The sequence below is a fragment of the Oreochromis aureus genome, linkage group 3 (assembly GCF_013358895.1).
Source record: "Oreochromis aureus strain Israel breed Guangdong linkage group 3, ZZ_aureus, whole genome shotgun sequence".
Taxonomy (NCBI): domain Eukaryota; kingdom Metazoa; phylum Chordata; class Actinopteri; order Cichliformes; family Cichlidae; genus Oreochromis; species Oreochromis aureus.
In genome coordinates this window covers 12,279,614-12,301,332 of record NC_052944.1, presented here as the reverse complement: position 1 = coordinate 12,301,332, position 21,719 = coordinate 12,279,614, and the positions used below count along the sequence as shown (strand labels likewise).

The 21,719-nt window shown below is 39.0% G+C and overlaps 1 long non-coding RNA gene and 1 pseudogene across 1 annotated transcript; one reads left to right on the top strand and one right to left on the bottom strand.

The window, feature by feature from the left end:
* Window positions 1–65: 65 nt before the first annotated feature.
* On the bottom strand, window positions 66–13,859 carry LOC120438875. Its single transcript, XR_005612219.1, has 3 exons — window positions 13,768–13,859; window positions 13,490–13,656; window positions 66–1,568 (listed from the first exon to the last, which is right to left on the bottom strand). It is a non-coding gene; the product is annotated as an uncharacterized LOC120438875 (long non-coding RNA).
* A 522-nt stretch (window positions 13,860–14,381) lies between these two features.
* Window positions 14,382–21,142, top strand: LOC120433371 (annotated as a pseudogene).
* The last annotated feature ends 577 nt before the right edge of the window (window positions 21,143–21,719 follow it).

Sequence of the window (21,719 nt, the reverse complement as noted above, 5' to 3'; positions counted from 1 at the left end):
TTGTGATTGTTGACATGACTGAAACTCTACCTTAATTTTTGATATGTGTTTTTTGAATACATGACCCTTTCCCTATTTTCTTAATAACAATGCCTTTGTTGTAAAGCTACACAAAATTAACATGCTACATTAATCCAAGGTGATGAAATTCTTTGACAGTTGCTATATATAGTACACTTTATGTCAACACAGTCAAAAGTTTGGACACACTGTCACGGATTTGCTGTGTGGTAGGCAAGATGTGGAGTCAAATGCAGGACTCCATGAAAAATTGAAAAAATGGACAAATAACACGTTTTATAGTTTAGATTCCTGAAAGTAGCCACCCTTTGTTTTCTTGACATCGCTGCAAACCCTTGGCCTTCTCTCAAAAAGTTTCATGATGTATTCACCTGAAATGGTTTTCACTTTATAGATGTGCCTTATCAGGATTCATTTGTGAAATTTCTTGCCTCCTTGAGTTGAGATCATCAGTTGTGTTGTGCAGAAGTCAGGTTGGTACACAGCTGACTTCTGACTGGTACACCCTAAATATTGCTGGGTTAAAAATAACCCAATTTGTAACCCAATGCTGGGTTAAATATAGACCGAGCCAATGCTGAGTTGTTTCAACTTAACAGGGTTTGGTTACTGGTTTGACCCAGCACACTGGGTTAGGATAACTATCCAAAAATTGGGTTAAATTGACCAATGTTTAACGTTAATAAAAATTGGGTCGAAACTCTGAACCTATCACAAGGGTTATATTACCATTAGCATTTGGGTTAAGATTTCTACTTACTATAAAATTCAGCATATAAAACTAGATTCAATACAGATTTTCTCAAAACTACTTTTATTGCCATATGATACATAGAACATATACAGCAAAATTCATACAAAATATATCAATGAAAGTAAAATTCAAGTAAAGAAATGTACCAAAAAAAGTATATAATTTATTATATTATATCCATTACTTCAAATCAGTCTTTGGTTACAGCACATGTACATGTTAATATACATGAAGAAATGCTATGTAAAGTCAGCTCTGTTTTAGAACAAATTACATGTAAAAACTCTTAACTTTAAAAAACTGAAGAATTGATGATTTTTTTCAGTACTTAACATACATCAACACTTGGCAAGACTTAGAAAAGTGGCAAGAGGGAATCTCCTTCTCAAACAATTTCATGCACCTTTATGAGCAACATTTTACGCTTCCATCATAGCTAAATGAGCCCTCACTCGTTTCGTCATATTTGATTCATGTCCTGAGATTCATCTATTCTTGGGATAGATGACAGTGTGAAGGAATTCCCAAACCTGGGTGCATGACTTTGGGTAACTTGCATTAAAAAAAAAAAAAAACAACAACTTTGAAGCAGCCATCAACAGACCTTAGACTGCTGGAAAAAGCAGAAACAAATCTAACTTCTAGGCCAGGCAAGATGAACATTTTCTTGGGGTTCCTTTGGTGCTGAATTCTTCTTTTTGATAGAATGAAGACTTTTCCTGACATTGCGTAGACACTCCCCCAGAAATTCAGTTGCTGGCCTATGAGTTCTGCAAGGGCTGAGTCATGCATCCTAAAATTTTTAAACAAAAGAAAAGAAAAAGCAAAGGTCAGTAAAGTAAGATATAAAAGATTATTTGTAGTTGTTTGGTTAATGTCAAGTTGTCTGTAATCCTGTAGCGGTGAGCTCCAACAGTATACTTGACATTTGCTCAGAGAGGAAAAAAGAACAGTGAAGCACACCAGTCTGTGGTTGTGACTACTAATAAGATGGCACCTGTCCAAGATGGCGGCCAACCAAACCGGTTTGACAACTGGTTTGACCGGTTTCGTGCGTGTGCGCATGCGCGTTCAGGTGTGCTCGGGGGCATGCGAGTTGTGAGTACAAGAAAATTATTAGAATGTAATGTATTAAATTTGTTTAGATCACAGTAATAAGGAAGGATTTGTCTCTGTGTTTCAGTTTGGTTTAGCTGTGGCCAGAGAGTGCGTAACTGTTTAGGGAGAAAGGAATTTATTGACACTGGGGGTCTGCTGTCATAAAAGGAGACAGGAAGCTACAGTTGGGGGTTGCTGATGGTGATGCTTGTACCTTTAATAAAAACTCATAATTGCCATTACTTAGAAGCAGGCTTGCAGGAGACTCTCCACCTTATCTGTAAATGTAAGACAATGGCCCGGTGAATGCAGAGTGGGGGTCTCAATATTTGTAATATGTTATTTCTGTTTTGTATGTTGTGTAGAGGAATTTGGTTTAACTTGGGTGAGATTACTTTTATGACCCCCAGGAAGTACGTATACAGAGACACACACAAACAGTGCTTTGACTGTTACGACGCACCCACACTTACATGCACATTCACTCACGTGCACACACATACCAGGTATGCGCACACAGTCATTCACGTGCACTCACATAGGCACATGGGTACGCGCACACACAGGCACTCACGTGCTCGTGCACACAGACACAGACACAGAGTTTGGAGCACTCTGTGGGGGTTTTATGATAGGGCTGCTACTATAAAGCTGGTTGTGACTAACAAAGAGGTGAAGATTTTGCAGAGGGACACCGGCCTCGTCTTCCCTTCTAGAAGTGCATGCTTAAATAAAGATGAATAAAGATTTTGTAAAAAATAATTACTGAGTTCCGGTGCCGTTTTCTGGATCCCTCGACGAATAAAGAACCGGGGCAAAACTGATTTCGTAACAGAGTTCATGTGTGGAAACACATAGGTCGTTAGAGAGGTTATATGAGTTTATAGGTTTATATGAGTTCATGTGTTTGTGACTGGTTTTTAATTTAAACAAACCATAGGGTTTTTTAATTAAACTATTTTTTTTATTCACTTTGGTATGTCTCAACATTCAGTTATGCAGACACATGTGTCCTTAAGAGCAATTCTTTGTTTTGCGGGCGGAGTGGAAGGCGTTTTGCTTCGCAGTGCACATTAACAAAGCGGGGATGCTTTTTATTTACATCTAGTCAAAAGTGTTACTAATTGTGTTTTAACCACACTAATTTTATGATTCTGACAATGTCTCAGCAACACACAGCGATGCAACCATTTTATTTTAAAAACGGCACAAATGCGAATTTCTTCTGAATGGGTAATGTCAGTTCAGTGCCTGTTCACAAGCGTTTCATTTAATAAAACCACTAGCTTTAATTTAACTAGTTTTACGCATCTACTGGGGTTTCTTTCAAAGGTTGATGCGATCATTTTATTTAAAAATCGGGATTTCAGAATGTTGAACTAAGAGAGATTGACAGAGCCAGCTAGTTTTTAACACAGTAAATGGTCACAAATAAAATTCAGTCCTTTAGAAAATAAATGCTATAAGCAGGCAGTATCGCTCTTTTCAAACTAATTGTGTTTTAATCACACTCATTTGTGATTCTGATGTCCCAAGCATGGTGCGATGCATGCCTTTTATTTTAAAAACGGATCAAACGGACATTTCTTCCATAAGGGGTTTCATGGTTTCAGAGTAGTTTTTAAAAGAACAGATGGTCGCAAATAACATTCAGCCCTTTAGAAAATAAATGCTATAGGTCTACTTCTCCCCCAAAGCAACCAGTATCGCTCTTTTCAAACTAATCCTGTTTTAATCACACTCATTTTGTGATTCTGATGTCACAGCATGCAGCCATGCATGCCTTTTATTTTTAAAAACAGATCAAACGGGCATTTTCTTCCGTGAGGGGTTTCATGGTTTCAGAGTAGTTTTTAAAACAACAGATGGTTGCAAATAACATTCAGCCCTTTAGAAAATAAACGCAGCAGTGATACTGTTAAAACCAGTCGCACAGACCCGCTCCTCTTTTCAACAGCCGGTTAATTGTTTGAAATTGTTCAGGATTGCAAAAGCCCACTGCGGGTATCAGCTCTTTTTGTAATTTCTTAGGAAAAGGTAAAAGCCGTCAGGTGTACCAGTCGAGCCGGGACCCCGTCTATTGTTTAAAGTGGCCGGTATCGGCTCCTTTTGTAATTCCTGGACAAGGTAAAAGCCCCGCAGATGTACCAGTCGTGCAAGTTCTCACCTATTTTCTGAAGTAGCCAGCAACAGCGGACCCTTAGGCCTATCTTGGCCAGTTACACCGGATCTCAGCAACTGCGTGCCCCACCCTCATTGTTTTAAACTTGCACAGCAAGGTGATGCCCTGCAGGTGTATTGCCCCCCAGACTTATCGGCACACCATCTATTGTTTTTGGAAGCACCCGGTCCTATATGAAGCGTTCCTCAGAGCGTGAGACCCTCGCCATTTCGCGTCAGGACCAGCGCCGGTGCAGACCATTTTCTACCCACACAGAGCGTTTCTGACAGGCTGGCGTTGCTTATGCACAAGAGAAAAGCGACAATACAACACGGTTCACGGCTCCTTTCACACGGTAAGCAAGTGTGTTATAGCCGGCGCTTCATAAATGTCTGTCTGGCAGCGCAGATTATTCAAACTGTTTTTTTAAAACGTGACTCATTTGTTGTCCAAAAAACATTTCCTCTAAATTTGCAAAGTTACTGATTTAAAAATATATATTTTCGAATTTTTAGTTGGATGTCAAACATATGATAGACTCTTGAGCATATTTGTATAGCAAAATTCACAGTGGTATAACTATAAAAGATGCCCAACTGTGCACCAATGCACTTTAATGCAAGCCTTTAAACTGTATGCTGATAAGTGCATGAAGTATACCTCAATAGCTGAAAAGAGTCTGCATCCATAATTTGTGGATCTATTGATTTGTTTTTAATGTGGCACTTTTTTATCGAACTGCAGATGATGAAATCCTCTTTATTTGAGAAAGTGTCCCTAAGCTACTGCGGCTCATACTTACTGAGTTCCCTAGCTACTTCTTTACTATGTCAGTAAAATTTTTGAACAAGGCAGGTATCGTAGATTTAAAGACACATCTTAATTGAAGCAAAGGCAAAAAATTGGAATGAATTTTATGTGGCTGTTAATATTAAATCCATCAAAGAGTGAAAATCCAAAAAACTGCTGCAATCCTTTGTATTAATGATCTCTCTCTCTCTCTCTCTCTCTCTCTGTGTGTGTGTGAGTGCGTGCTCGCAGAACGAAGGTCAAGACAGGAGCTTTTTTTTTTTGAATGCATCTCCAATCAGCTTTTTTTTTTCTTTTTTTTTTTAAACAAGAAGTGTAGCTCATACATTGCAATAAATGCATTCTGCTACATCTGCTAACGAGAGAACATGTTTTTTCATCATAAAGACTGTGATATGAAGCATTGTTAAAGTGTCACCTCAGTAATGCTGCTGAGGGAAACAAGTGTTGACTCATTTCTTTTTAAATACATGACTTAAAACACTAAAATCTAATTTCAAGGGTTTATTTTAAGTTTACAGAATATAACAGCTGGTAAGACGATGAGTTTTACTTCTCACTGTCCGTGTTATGTTGTAGTATCCATTGTCATGTATGCTACTTTGCTCTGTGGACTGTAAAATGTTTCATTGTATTCATGAAATAAACCAGACTTTCAATGTCTGAATCTTTTACTGTTTTTTCTGCTTTTGTTCACCCCAAGTTGACAAAACCCACAGACATCCTGAGTTAACTCACTAAAATGTGTAGCAATCTCAGTGTATTTAGCTGCTTATACCCTAAACACAATCAGCTGACTGAGAGAAATGTCTGTAGTCCTCACTTTGGTCATTATGAATGTTGAAGGAGATTTGTTCCATAGACAACTTATACTAGTGTTTCCTACACTTAATCCAACACTACTATGTTCTATTTAAATCCAGATTTCTTTTATAGCGTGCAATGAAATTTGTTAAACCATCGCTTAATGCAGTGGTTCCCAAACTTTTTTTGCCGGGCCCCCCTTTGTTTACAAGAAAAATGTTCGTGCCCCCCCCCCCCCCGCACGCGCGCACGCACGCACATCCTCCAACCACACACACCCATATTTTGCTCCATTGCGGTTTATTTCACACCTCAAACATTTAGTAAAAAATTAAGCAAATACAAGTAATCTGCAATAAATTACAGGTAGTAATAAAATAAACTACTAACTCTTTCACACTACGTCCACACCTACACAGGTATTTTTGAAAGCGCAGCTGTTTTGTCCACACGTAAACGGCATTTCGAATCACCGAAAACGGAGATTTTTTAAAACTCATTTTTTGCGTTTAGGCCTGGACGAGCAATACAGAGTTCATCACGCAACGTCAAAGGTATGTGCCTTTTTTCACGTCACGCTGTGGGCCACGTTATTGTTTACATGAGATGAATTTGCAGAATGGCAGATAGAGACAAAATACTGTTAATCTGACTGTCTGCAGGTTTTACATATACACACGCAGTTACTGTCCCTCCATTTAGAAAGGCAGAGGCGTCACGGTGTAATTGTTTTACGTGTAGTTGTTTTTTCCCTGTGTAATAATATTCAACATTGCTATCAATACATTTTTCAAAAAATGTCTCTCTGTGCAAAATGGGTTTAAAAACATAAACAGCTGTGGGATACTGTTTGTCCGTGATTTGGAGAGCCCAGTGCTGCTCCCGACACAGGGAAAACCAATTCTGCAGGGGAGACCTACCTCAGCACTTGTGCAGGTGAAGCCAAAGGGAAGATATGCTTCACCATATTTTCTAGTCTTTGGCTTAGAATGAAGTTGGTTTGGAAACATATTCAGCGATGCTTCATCTCCTGCTTTGCATTTCTGTGGCCGCCTCGTGCTAGCAGTGTCCAAGAGTTTTGTTTCCCCCCCTCTTTCATGCCGCGCCCCCCCTGCAATGGCTCTGCGTCCCCCCTAGGGGGCGGGCCCCACACTTTGGGAACGTCTGGCTTAATGGGACAGAAGTACAAGTTGCTCTTTACTAGCACATTGTAGATAAGTTTATTGCTGGACAATAAAGCTAGCAGTCTCACATTCTCTTTAGATTTTTGAAGTTTTGTGTGTAATGGTTTAGTCTCTCACACCTTACCCTTTTCTCACCAGTATCACAACAGTATGACTCTCAAAGTGCGGCTCAGTAAACAAACAAGGACTCTAAATTCAGAACAGAAATATACAGTTGGAAGATTAATGATTGCGTTTTTTTTTTTGTTTGTTTTTTTATGATGCGTAGTAAACTACCCCCTCTTCTTCTTCTCTGTGTTGATGTTGTTCTTGTGTGTGTGTGTGCGTGAATGCCTTAGAAGTCAAAGTATACATTAGCCATACTTACCAAAAACATTTTTTTAATTTTATTTAGAAGTGAGATTCTAAGTTGTAAGAAGAAATCTTATGCTCAGCCAGGAGTATGTTTCCCCACTTTCACAATGCTAAGATGTCAAATCCGTGATCCAACAGATGGTTTGTCACAAGAGGGCAAGAAGGGCAAGCCATCCCTTACTCACACAACCTCACACACTATAGATTTTTAAAGTTCTTTTGTACAACGGTTTAGCCACAGTTATAACTTCTACTTTTGATAAAGATCACTCCCTCGGCATATTTCACAAGAAATAAAGCGTCTTTACTATAATATTATTACTATAATATTACTATAATAGTATTATTATAATACTATATATGATATTTATTGTCAAACTATGCGATTTTCCAAATGTGTGTGGAGTAAAATGTTGTGACCAAGAATCATTCAGGATTAACAACACAAACTGTTTTGATAGCAGAAACAGTCTGCCTTATAGTTCCCATACTTTACTGCTAGTTTTACAAACACATTCTTCTTCATGTCTGTTTACATGGTTTTTATGAAACTGGTTTTCAATAGTACAACCAACGTCTAATTTTTCCCTGCTCCCCAGTATAAATGCAAGAATTTTGCAGGCTTTATTGAAACTGTCACAATTTAACACTCAACGCCATAAACAGAGTTGATCCATGTCGCTATGGACACCGTTTCATACATCAAAAGCTCTGAAAATCACTTTTAAAGTAATGTAGAACATGATCTCTCTCTCTCCCAGCATCTCTTAAAACCCCACCAAACTGACAATCACCTCTAAACAAGGCGGTTAGTTTATAGGTTTTTTTTTGTTTGTTTGTTTGTTTGTTTTGTTTTTTATCTTTTATCAGGCGCAACACCATGTAACGCATGGATGTTAGACTCTTTTACCAGACCATGTTGCTAGCCCAACCACCAGGCTCAGGGTTTCTGAGCTCTAACCCTGGCTGCCAAATGTGCCTCTGACCCTCTGGTGCCTTTTCACCACCAGACTAAGTTAGTAGTCTCACCTACTAATATTATTTTATTATAGCACAATATTCAGCTTGGTTACTACTTTGACTTTCTTACTTTGAGCACATTTCTGAGCCCATACATTATCAAACTTTTACTTGAGTATTTCTGACACTAGCAGCTATACTTCTACTTAAGTAAAAAATGCCCGTACTATCGGTATATAAAGCTGTCTGTAATTCTTGAACAATTCATGCAAAAATTATACATTAAACCTGCACCACAGCTAACTCTTCTTAATAACCAATAACAGGTGTATTTCTTAGATCTACTGATACAGCCAAAACACTCTGCTTGTATAATGCCATATTTTCTCCCAGCGTACCCTTGTCTCACAACAGGGTGATTCCCAAAGTACGACTCAATAAACAGAGACTCTAAAACCAGAACAGAAAAAGCTGAACGAATCAATCCACCGCTGGTCATAGTCCCGGTCATGCATCAAAATCACACGGCTGCCGTTTATTATGACACTAGGTGTTATGCTCTGTCTGACAAAGTACTCCAGGAGTATGTAATTATCAAACCCGGATGCGTTATGTGCTATGAAAGTGTACCCACGAAACCTTGGGCGTCTGTAATGCTGCACAAACGCCTCCACACACTTTAGTGTATTAAATGTGAACTTATTGCCCTTCAGATCAGACGCACACACAAAGTTAGCCTCGTGTTTACCGTTGTGGTACCTCGTCTCAAAATCATATAAAATGTATTTATCGCTAGGCTTCTGTTTTTCAACAGGCTGTATGAAACACTGCTGGTCGGAGTCTCCTGCTAATTTAGGTTCGCGGCAGTGCTCGCATCTAGGCTGCGCACATTTGTGTGGCAATTTCTTGGATTCTCTATATGTGTTGTCGCAGTGCATGCAATGTTTCATATTATCACAGGGAATCATGTTGTGTTTTAATTCAGGTAATTTGTGTTGCTGGTAACAGTGTTGTGATTTGCAGATGCGGTTACAGTCACTGCATTTCACTGTGGGACCCCTGTGGTGTTGACAGAGTGTGTAACAAGTGTTACATCTATGTTTACAGCTGTGCTGTAATGGTGTATTATATGTACTGTAACAGAAATTACACACATAGAACGCCCCCAAAAAAGCGGGCGGGTTTAAAATCAGGTGGTAATGTTGATTATGGAGATACATCATCAACGTGTTTGTGTTTGGCTCTTCATGTGTGAAAAAACATTCCAGGCGTTTACGCCCTTCTGTGTGGTAATAGATTACAATCTTAATGTTGAACTGCTTCTCAAATTTGCTGACATCAGAGAATGATACTTGCTGTGTGTCGTATAGACCTACTTCAGCATGCATCTGTTTAGCTGTAGCAAGTTTTTCAAGCTCAGAGGATGTTGAGTTTAATGAATGTGCTATGCAAAGGGAGAAGCACAAATTCTTGTGTGTGTTGTTTGGTGTGTATAAATGTCTGCCTTTTTTTGAGAGAATCTCATCATAAGGTATGTGCGCCAGTCTTAAGCGAGCCCCGCCACTACTGTTCTGAGCTACCGTGACAATAAACTCTAATTCATCATCACCTATAGATTCATCATTACTTTGCATAACTTGTGCAATTTGATCGAGAAACAGCTCTGGATCATACCCATCATCAGCGTTTAAAACAGTCTGAACATCTGAAGCCAGCGAGGGGCCACGCAGGACCACGTTGAGAACGCTGCCCTGTTGAGATCCAGCCACAGCTCTGTCTATCACATTGCCTAAGCACTCGCGCAGGCACTTGTTCTGGGTGATCGAGACTTATACCCCTAAAATCAATGCGCTCACGCAATTCGCGAACATTAAAATTAGGTATCTCTCTAATGCCTGGCTGAGAGCGCCTGCCAGACCCTGACTGCACAACGGGCTCGATTACTGCAGTATCTGGTTGTGAGAAATTTGCAATGATTGAGGGGGTGTGTGGTGTTGCACCATCAGCAGCGGCGCCCGGACACGCATGTGTAACAGAAGTATTAGTAGATGTGGTAACAGACTCAATAGCAGCAGCAGCAACAGCAATACGGTTAGCATCAGTAACAACAGAGGCCCGAGCAACAGCGGATGTACAATCTGCATTATTAACAACAATAGCCCCAGCAGCAATAGCAGGCGTAGGAACAGTCTGACAAGGATGTGTATCAGATGAGGCTGATGCAGGCACACTATTAAGTCTAGCTATAATATCGTCTAATTTGTTATCTGTTTCTTCAGCCCACTGCATAAAAGTCTCTAAGTCAAAACATCTAACAGGAGTGGAGGTTCCGTTATTATGTTTAAATAATTTATTTGGAGGGTCCATGGTCTGGATTTTAAAAGTCAGGGACTTGAAATTTTGCTGCAGATGGTGTCTAATGCACTACACACTTTGTTTATGAATTTGGTAAACTGTTGCCTTTGTATCTGTGCCTCTTGGTGGTATTGTTTGAGGTTAGCTTCAATCAAACATAATTTATCAACTATTGAAGCTATATGACTCTGTTCAGCAGGCTGGGCGTCTGGAACCTTCATGTAAGCATCATACGCCGCTGATATTTGAGAGTCTGTTATGCCGTCTTCTTCAAAATCTATGTGTGAATCAGGGGCGATTTTAGCCCATTTTTGGGGGTGCTTCAGCACCCCCAAAATGAATCAAAGCACCCCCAAAGATTTCTTACTTTTTTTGACAATATTTGCTGTTTGTGTGACACACTAGTAAAAATATAAAAAGCATACAGTACTTGGTTGAGACGTAACATTTTAACAACAAAAGTATAGATAACCCCTCCCCCCCTCCCAAAATGGTTTCTTCCAGCTCGGCTCCCCCCTACTCTGGCTCTAGCTCCGTTGCTGCCAGAGCGATGGTGCCTGAGACGCAGCGGAGCGGAGGTGTAAGTGCCTGGCTTAAAACAGGACATGTTAGCTGCGTTTAACCTGCAGTTACTCTTTTATATAGTTAGGTAGGAGTCAGACCATGTTTCTTTTTAGCTGAAAAACATTACACCTGGTAACCTGCAGTGTTGAAAACTTGTTTTCCGATGATGTTTGCTACCCCACAATCCGTCCTGCTCTGTAGTAAAATCAGCGACATTTATCCATCCTGTTGCTCCCATTGAAATGTGTATAGCCTATTTAACATCTAAAACTTAAAACTGTCTGTAGCCTGCTGTTGTTACCACTGTCCTGATTGAAATGAATACTAACTAGCTAACTGACTGAATGCCCATTAACCTTATAACTCCTGTTTTGTGTGTGTGTGTGTGTGTGTGTGTGTGTGTGTGTGTGTGTGTGTGTGTGTGTGTGTACAGAGAGACAGCCAGGTTCATAATGGAAGTTTTTTCAAAATTCAGGTAAAAGTGTAAAATCAAATGATCCGTTAATCAAGAATAATGTTGGATCAGTGTTTCAATATTTATATCTTTTATTAGATGTTCATGTGGTTTGGTTATTTGCCTTTTGGTTGAAAGTACACTGAGAGAGGACTTTTTGTTAGTGATCTTAATAGTACTTTTTCATATTATTGTAATTTTTTCATCTAATTGAATACAATCTATTTGTGTATGATTGTCAGTCCAAAGAGGGAGAGAGGAAAGAGGGGAATGTGAGGAGAAAGTACAAAGTCAGGAAGACAGGCAAAACAGAAACTGTTAAACTGACAAAGAGAAAAAACCTGATTTTACTCACACAATCTGGAAGTTGTGTCCTCCCTATATTAAAGCTGCTATACAGAATCTGCAAAACAAACTGGGTTGAAACATTTTTGACCCTCTTTAACAACATTCCACCAACATTATCATTGATTGGGGAGATTAAAATTAATGATATATTTTTATGTGGTTCAGCCACAACTCTACTAAAACCTCAGCCAGTAATAGGTAGGCCAACTTTTGGACCGTCCAGTTGTCTGTATGACTGCCGCAGTACATACATCACATTTGCACACTATCAGAACGTGCCAAACAGAGCCCTGGTGGAATGAGGAGCTGTAACGAGAAGCAGAGTGCTCTGTTTATATTCTAAAACTGTTTTAAGCTAGCTTGTTTCAAAGATTCTGTACTGCAGCTTTAAATGCTTTCCAAAAGCACACATACACTTCTCCAAAAGTTGATTCTGTTCATCTGGACGTAGCGTTTTGTGGGAGAAATGTTTCGTCACTCATCCGAGTAACTTCTTCAGTCTCAGCTGACTGCAGGTTTCCAATCTTATAAACAGTACATTTGCATAATGACTGAAACCAGCCCACTGAAGGAACAATGGGCTGTGAGGTCAGTTCCTTAATCTTAATCACACATACACTTATCAGTGTTTCTCAAACTTTTTACAGTGTGTACCACCTGATAAAAATGTCAAGCTCTCCCAAGTACCACTATGAAAGCATGAAACTCAAAAATCTTACAACACAAAATTAGTATTATTAAATTAGTTAAATTAGTATCTGCAGTAAAGATTTTTTCATACATTGTATAAATTCTACCACAGGCAAAGTTGCCTCCATTTTTATAATTTTTTTTATTAATATTTTGTAATAATTTATTTGTAATAATTTATTCTGTTTTGGGAGTGTTTTTTATGTATCTATATTATATTATACATACACATTAAAAGTGAATCTCTGTCCAAAAAATGCACTCAGTTTACTTTTTACTCACTATGAACATCATTCATTATTCTCCCCCAGTAATTAAGGTTAGGATATGTATTTTTTTTATTCCAATCCATTCTTCTTTTGCAGCATTTAAATAAACTTTATCAGATTTGATGGTTTTGTTACAGACTTTTCAAAAAAGTGTTTTTCTTTCACAAATGTGGGGATTAAATGGTGTTAAAATGTACAAAACAGTGATGTCATGTTTTGTGATGAGGACCCAGACACAGAGAGACTTGATGAATTTAAGAATCTTATGATTTAATAAAGAAATTTGCAGACTTGCACAGAGATGGTAAAATTATGATGACTGATAACAGAGACGAAGACAACAGACGATGAGGACAGGGAGGAACAGGGCTTTAAATGCACCAAGGAGACAGTTTGAGAGAACTCAGGACAACTGGAGTCATTTAAGGATGCAGGGACTGACAGAGACAGGGAAGAAGTCTCATCGTGACGTGTAAAGTTTATCTTGCCTGCCTGGGCAGCTCTCTGGGTGCTCAGCACCCCCAAAGCTCTGATCCTAGAATCGCCCCTGGTGTGAATCAACGCTATTTCTGGCACATTCTGGGGTGGTGGGTATATGAACTAGATCGAAATCTGATATACTATACTCAAAAACATCAGAGAAATCGCGAGGCAGCCACTCACTCGGTGTTGTTGCAGGGCCGCTGATGAAGATCGGTTCTGACTCTCCACTGTTGCACAAAGCTCCGGGTTTTTGTTGTTCTGGGAGGTCGATACTGCTTAAACATTCCAAAAACGTCTGGGATCGTACGGTGTCCTGATCATTATGTGGAGGGGTACTGTTTTGCAGTCTGTGAAGATAGACATGTGTTAAAACATTTATACATGTACCCATTTCAAACAGAATAAGTGTGTCTCCCTCTCTATCTCTTTTTATCTAATTTATATATGCCTATGCTTACCTTGTAGTGTGCGTTATTCCGGACGGCCCTGGTTCTCCACACATACGGCTCTGCATGTGTAAAACGGTCGGTTTTAGAACATTTGTAATTGTTTAAACCCCTTTTTAAGAAAAAAAAAATATCCCGTTGTATACACACCTGATGTAAGGTTGGGCTCTGTGGTCAGGGCGTCTGAATGTTTTCCTGCTCAGTTTGTTAACCCTGGAACAAATCAAAGAAAAACGTTGTTATTACATAATTTAAAACAATCGCAACTTTAAAACATACATACGTTTAAAAATCGCGTAATTCTGTACACACCTTGTGCCTGTTAGAGAACTAGTTCCAGCTGTAAAAGCGTCCGTTTCTAAAGAAAAGGGTCCTGTGCCATTCTCCCGAACTCCTAAAAATTAAGCTTTTGTTTTAGGAAAAAAAATGTTTAAATATCCTATAATATGTTAACATAGCACCTTTAAAAATACAATAATAGGTTTTGTTTTACTTACCGTTTACGATGTCCATGTTATGAAGAACGATGTTAGTTTTGATGATCTCAAAGAAAATGGTGTGCTCCGCAGCAATGTTGACGGGTAAATGGCTAAGTGTTTCGGACTCTGAGCTTGTTTTTATATAGGATGGGTGTTTCCAAAAAGAAAGGTATGTCTCCAATCAATTTAAATGAGACCCTTTAGGGCTTTTGTTTTCTCAAGGAATTACAAACGAGCCGATACTTCAGACAATAGGCGGGGTTCCCGCCCGACTGCTACACCTGCGGGGCTTTTACCTATTCCTAAGGAATTACAAAAAGAGCCGATACCGGTCACTTTAAACAATAGGCGGGGTCCCGGCTCGACTGGTACACCTGTCGGCTTTTACCTTTTCCTAAGGAATTACAAAAAGAGCTGATACCCGCAGTGGGCTTTTGCAATCCTGAACAATTTCAAACAATTAACCGGCTGTTGAAAAGAGGAGCGGGTCTGTGCGACTGGTTTTAACAGTATCACTGCAGCGTTTATTTTCTAAAGGGCTGAATGTTATTTGCAACCATCTGTTGTTTTAAAAACTACTCTGAAACCATGAAACCCCTCACGGAAGAAAATGTCCAATTGATCCGTTTTTAAAATAAAATGCTTGCATCGCTGCATGCTGTGACATCAGAATCACAAAATGAGTGTGATGAAAACAGGATTAGTTTGAAAAGAGCGATACTGGTTGCTTTGGGGGAAAAGGTGACATCATGTGCAACGCGTTTTAGAAGCAGGCCTATAGCATTTATTTTCTAAAGGATTGAATGTTATTTGTGACCATTTACTGTGTTAAAAACTACCTGGCTCTGTCTCCCTCTTAGATAACATTCCGAAATCCCGATTTTAAAATAAAATGACCGCATCAAGCCGTGAAAGAAGCCCCAGTAGATGCGTAAAAACTAGTTAAATTAAAACTAGTGGTTTTATTAAATGAAATGCTTGTGAACAGGCTGAATTTACCTGTACAGAAGAAATTCCCATTTGTGCCGTTTTTAAAATAAAATGCTTGCATAGCAGCATGAGGAGACATCAGAATCATAAAATTAGTGTGATTAAAACACAATTAGTTTTAAAAAGTGATACTGCCTGCTTATAGCATTTATTTTCTAAAGGGGGCTGAATTTTATTTGTGACAATTTACTGTGTTAAAAACTAGCTGGCTCTGTCTCCCTCTTAGATCAACATTCCGAAATCCCGATTTTAAAATAAAATGACCGCATCAACCTTTGAAAGAAGCCCCAGTAGATGCGTAACAACTAGTTAAATTAAAGCTAGTGGTTTTATTAAATGAATCACATTTAATGATAATGACATTTAATCACAAAATTAGTGTGATTAAAACACAATTAGTAACACTTTTGACTAGATGTAAATAAAAAGCATCCCCGCTTTGTTAATGCGCACTGCGAAGCAAAACGCCTTCCACTCCGCCCGCAAAACAAAGAATTGCTCTTAAGGACACATGTGTCTGCATAACTGAATGTTGAGACATACCAAAGTGATAAAAAATAGTTTAATTAAAAACCCTATGGTTTGTTTAAATTAAAACCCAGTCAAAAACACATAAACCTATAAACTCATATAACCTCTCTAACGACCTGTGTGTTTCCACACATGAACTCGCATGCCCCCGAGCACACCTGAACGCGCATGCGCACACGCACGAAATCGGTCAAACCAGTTCTCAAACCGGTTGTCAAACCGGTTTGGTTAGCCGCCATCTTGGATAGGTGCCATCTTATTAGTAGTGTTGTGAATGTTTGCAATTGATTTTCAGGAGATGGACTAAGCCAAGATCAAGTATCATGTTTCACACACTTTATACTGTCACAAGGTTGTACAAACCTTTTTGCCAACTTCTCAATAGATTTACAACAGATGTTATTATTTATGCATCTATAATGTGCATATGACTGAAGAAGTCACTTGGATGAGTGACATATAATGTGCATATATTTTTTAAAGATGTGGAAATTGAATACATACAAACTGTACATTTATTTTTATAATCACAATGACACCCAGTATACAGATTGAAAAACTGACCAGTATTCAGGTATTTTAATTGTTGTTGTGTGTATCGATTGAAGTGTAGATACTTACATATACGGTGCCATGGCAGTCCTTTAAACATGGAAACTGATCTACTATTGATGATGCCAATTACCTTTATTCCTGAAGTTGGGCTGCAAGCAAAAACAGTTGCATTCAATAAAATTGAATAAACAAAAACTTTACTTTTCTGTAGATTTCTTTTAAAATAAACAAATACAAAAAGCAGAAGCTTTGGGGAAAAAAAAGAAACCAAACATTTTTAACTGATCCTCTTTCTTTTCATCGAGACTGTCAACCAAAGATCCCCCTCAGGTGTACCTCATGGATGTTCTAAAGTTAAATAATTAAAGTTAAAACATTTTTAATGTTAATTTTAGAATAATTGAATATACATGTGATGGCTACAGTTACAGCTACACAGTGGTAATGTCTACCAAACATCAGTGTTACAATAGAGGCTTAACCATAAGACTACACTTACATTTTTCTTTCTTTAAATATAGGATTTAATTTACAGGGTAATAAAGAATTGGCTTTGGTTTAGAATTAATTTACTTACACAATCACATAGTACTGTATTCTAAAATAAGTGCGCACATTTTAGTTTACACTGTTATGTATGTATGATTTAATCTTTCTTTGTTTGCTTTCTGAGTCACCTCAGTGGCAGCTGCTCCCAGTCCCTTGGTTGATGAGCTAAGAGATGGAAAAGGGGCGGAGCAAGCATATATGGAGACCTGCAAATTGGGTCATACCACAATTCTGGATCATGGGGGGAAATTGAATTTGTTATGTTAGTTTTAGTTGGGTTTTGTGTGTTCTACGCCTTTCTGTGTTTTTGTTGGCTGATCAGCCACTGTTTAAGTTTCCCTTTGTCTCATTCAGTTAGGTTAGTTTGTTTGAGTTAGTAGTATTGTTTGCTGCCAGCTTTTGAGTTCTGTTACTGTGAGCTCTTTTATGGGCCCAAGATTTCAAATAAAAAACCTTTTTTCGCACTTTAAACTGTGCCTGACGTTCCTTCACTGCTCGGTCCATCACAATATTCAAAAGTTAGCAAGGATAGCATTTCTCATTTTTAATTTTCATTAAAGTGAATGTACATAGATATAAGTTAAATATATATATATATATATATATATATATATATATATATATATATATATATATAAGCAAGTGTGATTGCACAGCTTGTGAACCCTGGACCGATCATTCGGACAATTAAGTCGGTGACTTTCGTCTGTGAAGTAATAACAGGCTGCTTTCAACCAGTGCAGGTCTTAATGCTCAGTTCCGATTTTTTGATCAAATCCAATTTTTTTGTCTACTTGTTCACACTACAAATAAAATGTGACAGCAAACGTGCTCTAGTGTGAACCATCAAAGCGGCCCGCATGCGCAAAAGAAGACGTCACACACAACACGCTCTGTTTAGACCAAGGGCGTAGATTTGGCATGGACGGAAGGGACATGTCCCCACCAATATCCAGCGATTATTGAATTGTCCCCACCAATAATTTGATTTCTTCGAGTAAAGAAAAACAAACCCGATAGAAAGAAAAAAACGATCTGTCAACATCTCATTCACCCAGCGGTGCAGAAAGAGACTTTGACACAAGCAGAGCTGATAGTTGTTTGTGATCAATATCTGATGAAAGACAAAGCAGAACTTCTTGCTTTGAGGCTTAAGCAGAAGCACTTGCTGGCCAAGGGTGTTGCTGTAACTCACTACAGAAGTCAAAGTGATAACTTGACAGCGTTCTTCACTGCTCACGGCTCACTGTGCTATTGTCATAACATCAACGGACTCTCCAGCAGTTTGCCACAAGAGCGTTTTCCAGCTCAATGTCATCTCTTTATTGATTCTTCACAAAGAAGCTTGAAGGCAGTCCTACTTCATAACAGAAAAGCCAAACCAAGTGTCCAAATGTCCATTCTGTTCATCTAAAGGAGTCTTATGACTACATGAAGACACTGCTTGAGTCAGTTGTGTATAAAACTCATGAGTGGAACATCTGTTGTGATCTGAAGTTGATTGGTATGTTGTTGGGAATGGAAGGAGGACTTACCAAATTCTGCTGATTCCTTTGCCTGTGGGACAGCTGATCTACTGCAGAACATTATGTCAAGTCTAGCTGACAGCCACAAGATGCCTATGAGCCATGAAAAAGGAGTGTCAAGTTTCTGCTTCTTGGTCAGACATAAGCACTGCAAAAATGTAGGAAGGGATATTTACAGGTCCGCAGATCAAGTCTGTTTTGCAGGAAAAAGGCTTCAAACAAACTCTCTCAGCAGCCGAGTTCGGAGTGGCTCTGTGAAAACTGTCTTGGCATCCACAAGTCACTGACAATGATCATTATATCTATGCCACAGTGTGCGTCAGTGTGCGCCTAACACAAGCAAATCCATTGCAAATTAATATTACTAATTTTTTAAAAAGTTGACGTGACTGAAAAATCTGAAAGTACATCTGAAATCTGCATGAAAAACTGGTTTAGAAAACTGTATTGTGGTTTCTGATAATTACAAAAACAAAAAAATTGTTGACCTGTGTATTCAGTAAAACCTGAGTGGATAGTAGACAGAGTAGGTAGTTACGTTTTAACTGGGTTTGTTCATTGTAGCAACTGTGAAACTGAAATGTATGATTAGACACACACTTTCAAGTTGCTCTCTGTTGTGTTCATTAGAGTGTGAAGATTAGACAGAACGCATTTAGGTGTAGAAAACAGTGCTTGTATAAATATGTGTTGACGAGGCATGTTGTATAAAGCGCTTTGAGTGTTCAAATATAGTAGACAAAAACTACAAAAAACCAATCCCAGCTGACTTGGTTGTTTTTCCAGAAATAACAACCATCTTTTTATCCACAGAGACACAGCTGGCGAGGTTATTGGAAGATCTGGGCTTGGAGCAGTACTACAGAAAAAAGATACAACTAAGAAAAATACTTGAGATTGATGAGAAGACTCTTATTGATGAACCCGGGAATCAGAAATCAGACCTTCCTTGGTATTTTCTAAGGAAACTGGTATGGTTAATGTGACAGCAAGGAATGTGACATGTACCTCAGTTTGTAATTCATGCAGTGACAATACATCAGGGAATACAAAGTTATCCTTTGAAAATCTATTTAACAGTACAAACACAGATGACAAGGTGAACCCTCTTGACATAATCACTGCTCTCTTTCTGTGTTCTGATGGTTTTCTACAGCAGGAAATGGCACTAAAAATGTCCATGTGTCAGTTCTCTGTTCCTCTGCTGCTTCCCAACTGTGACACAAAACAGTGCACACTAATGCTGTGGGCCATGAGAGACATTGTTAAAAAGTACAGACCTCAGTCTCTGTCAGAGTCCAAGGGCTTCATTGAAGACAGAATCGTTCTCTCTGAACTTCCAATGATCTCTTTTGTCAGACTGGGTGAGTGCTCTTTGTCCAAGTCAGAGATTCTCAATAAGCTTCTGAGCAATTCTCAGCAGTACCATGAGACCTTTGTTCATTGCAACATGGAGTGTGGTGACCGTCCAAGAAGAATATCCAACGGACTGACTGAAATTACTTGGTATCTTCCTAGTGGAAAAGCAAACAATGATCTTTTCAGTCAGCCAATGGCTGTAGCTAACCTTCATGGGGACATTGCAAGCTTTCAAACACAATACTCCTTTCTGTGTCAGACATCTGCCAACCAACAGCACAAGGCACAGATTTTCTTAGTGGGTAACTATTACAGCAAGCACTTCAGTGAAGATGCTTTTAAAAAAGTAGCAACTGAGTTGGGCTTGACTAATGGCAACATCATAATTATTAGGAAACAGAAAAATGAAGCAGACTTTGTGAAATGTTTAAGAAAAAGAGTCAGAGATGTGGTTGAGAACTCAAAGATGAAGATGACAATAGAGCAGATGGCAGACGTTGCCCATGAACTGGGAATCCTGGTTGATGAAGACTCTCCAGAGTGTCAGACTGCAAAGAAAAATGCAGAAGCCATCACTGCAGAAATTTGAGACACCCATAGATACAAAGAAGATCAGCTTCCACGGCAAGGTGAAATATGGAAAGAACTGACCTGCTTAGAGAAGGAAGAATTTTGGCTTAAAAAAGTTGGCTCCAAAAATATTAAAGATTACAAAAGTGAACTTCAGCTACAGAAAAAAGAACTGCGGAAAAAGCAGAGTTCTTACAACATGTCAACAGCTATGACATGCTTCATCAATGCAATATCAAGCCCAGGAACAGAGAGGTTTTATTTCCTGAAATGGATGCGAATGAACCTGGATAACATGTCTCGTGTAAAACTGTCTGAACTTCGGGAGAAATATAAAGAAAAATGCAAGAACTCTGAGAACAAGAAGGAGATCAAGAAAATTGACAGACAAATTTCCAACAGCTCACTGGGGACTGAACACTTCTTCCGTGAAATGGGTCAGATCTATGAAGCCTCACTGTCCCTTCCACAAACAGATCCATCACGTCAACAGCTGCAGCATCTGCCCAAACTGTGTGCAGAGTTGTTGCTTGATGGATTTCCCCTTGAGCTTGTAGATGGAGATGCATCCAACATCCCTCTCAGATGGGTGAGTGATGTTCTCTCTCAGCTCAGTGACTTGGTGTCTCCAAACAGAAAGATCCTGGTAGTCACAGTTCTTGGAGTTCAGAGCACAGGAAAGTCCACTCTCCTTAACACCATGTTTGGAGTGCAGTTTGCAGTCAGCAGTGGTCGATGTACTTGAGGTGCCTTTATGTTGCTCATCAAAATCAATGAAGACATGAAAAAAGTCCTAAACTGTGACTTCATGCTGATCATTGACACTGAGGGCTTAAAGTCACCAGAACTTGCACAACTAGATGACAGCTTTGAGCACGACAATGAGCTTGCTACACTTGTTATAGGGCTGAGTGATGTCACCATTGTCAATGTTGCAATGGAGAATTCAAGCATACTGTGTCCCTGAAAGAACTATTATGGACAACTTGTTTTTAATTCGAGACATTATTGATCTGGCCAAGCTCAAGGACTTGGATGTGGGGTTTCTATCTCTGGATCAAGAAAAAGCTTTTGATAGAGTTGATCACCACTATTTGTTTAAAACTTTAGAAGCTTTTGGGTTTGGGAACATTTTCATTTCTTGGATCAAATTGTTGTATTCAAACGCTGCTGTCATGTTAAAGGTGGGAGGAGGGTTAAGTCGGCCTGTTCCAGCTCAGAGGGGCATCAGGCAGGGATGCCCTCTTTCTGGTATGTTGTATACGCTGGCCATTGAACCCCTTTTACACCATCTTAGACAGGGACTCTCAGGTTTTACCTTTGAAGAAGCAGGAAGTCCGGTAAAATTGTCAGCTTATGCTGATGATGTTACGGTTTTTATAACCAGTCAAAGTGATATTAACAC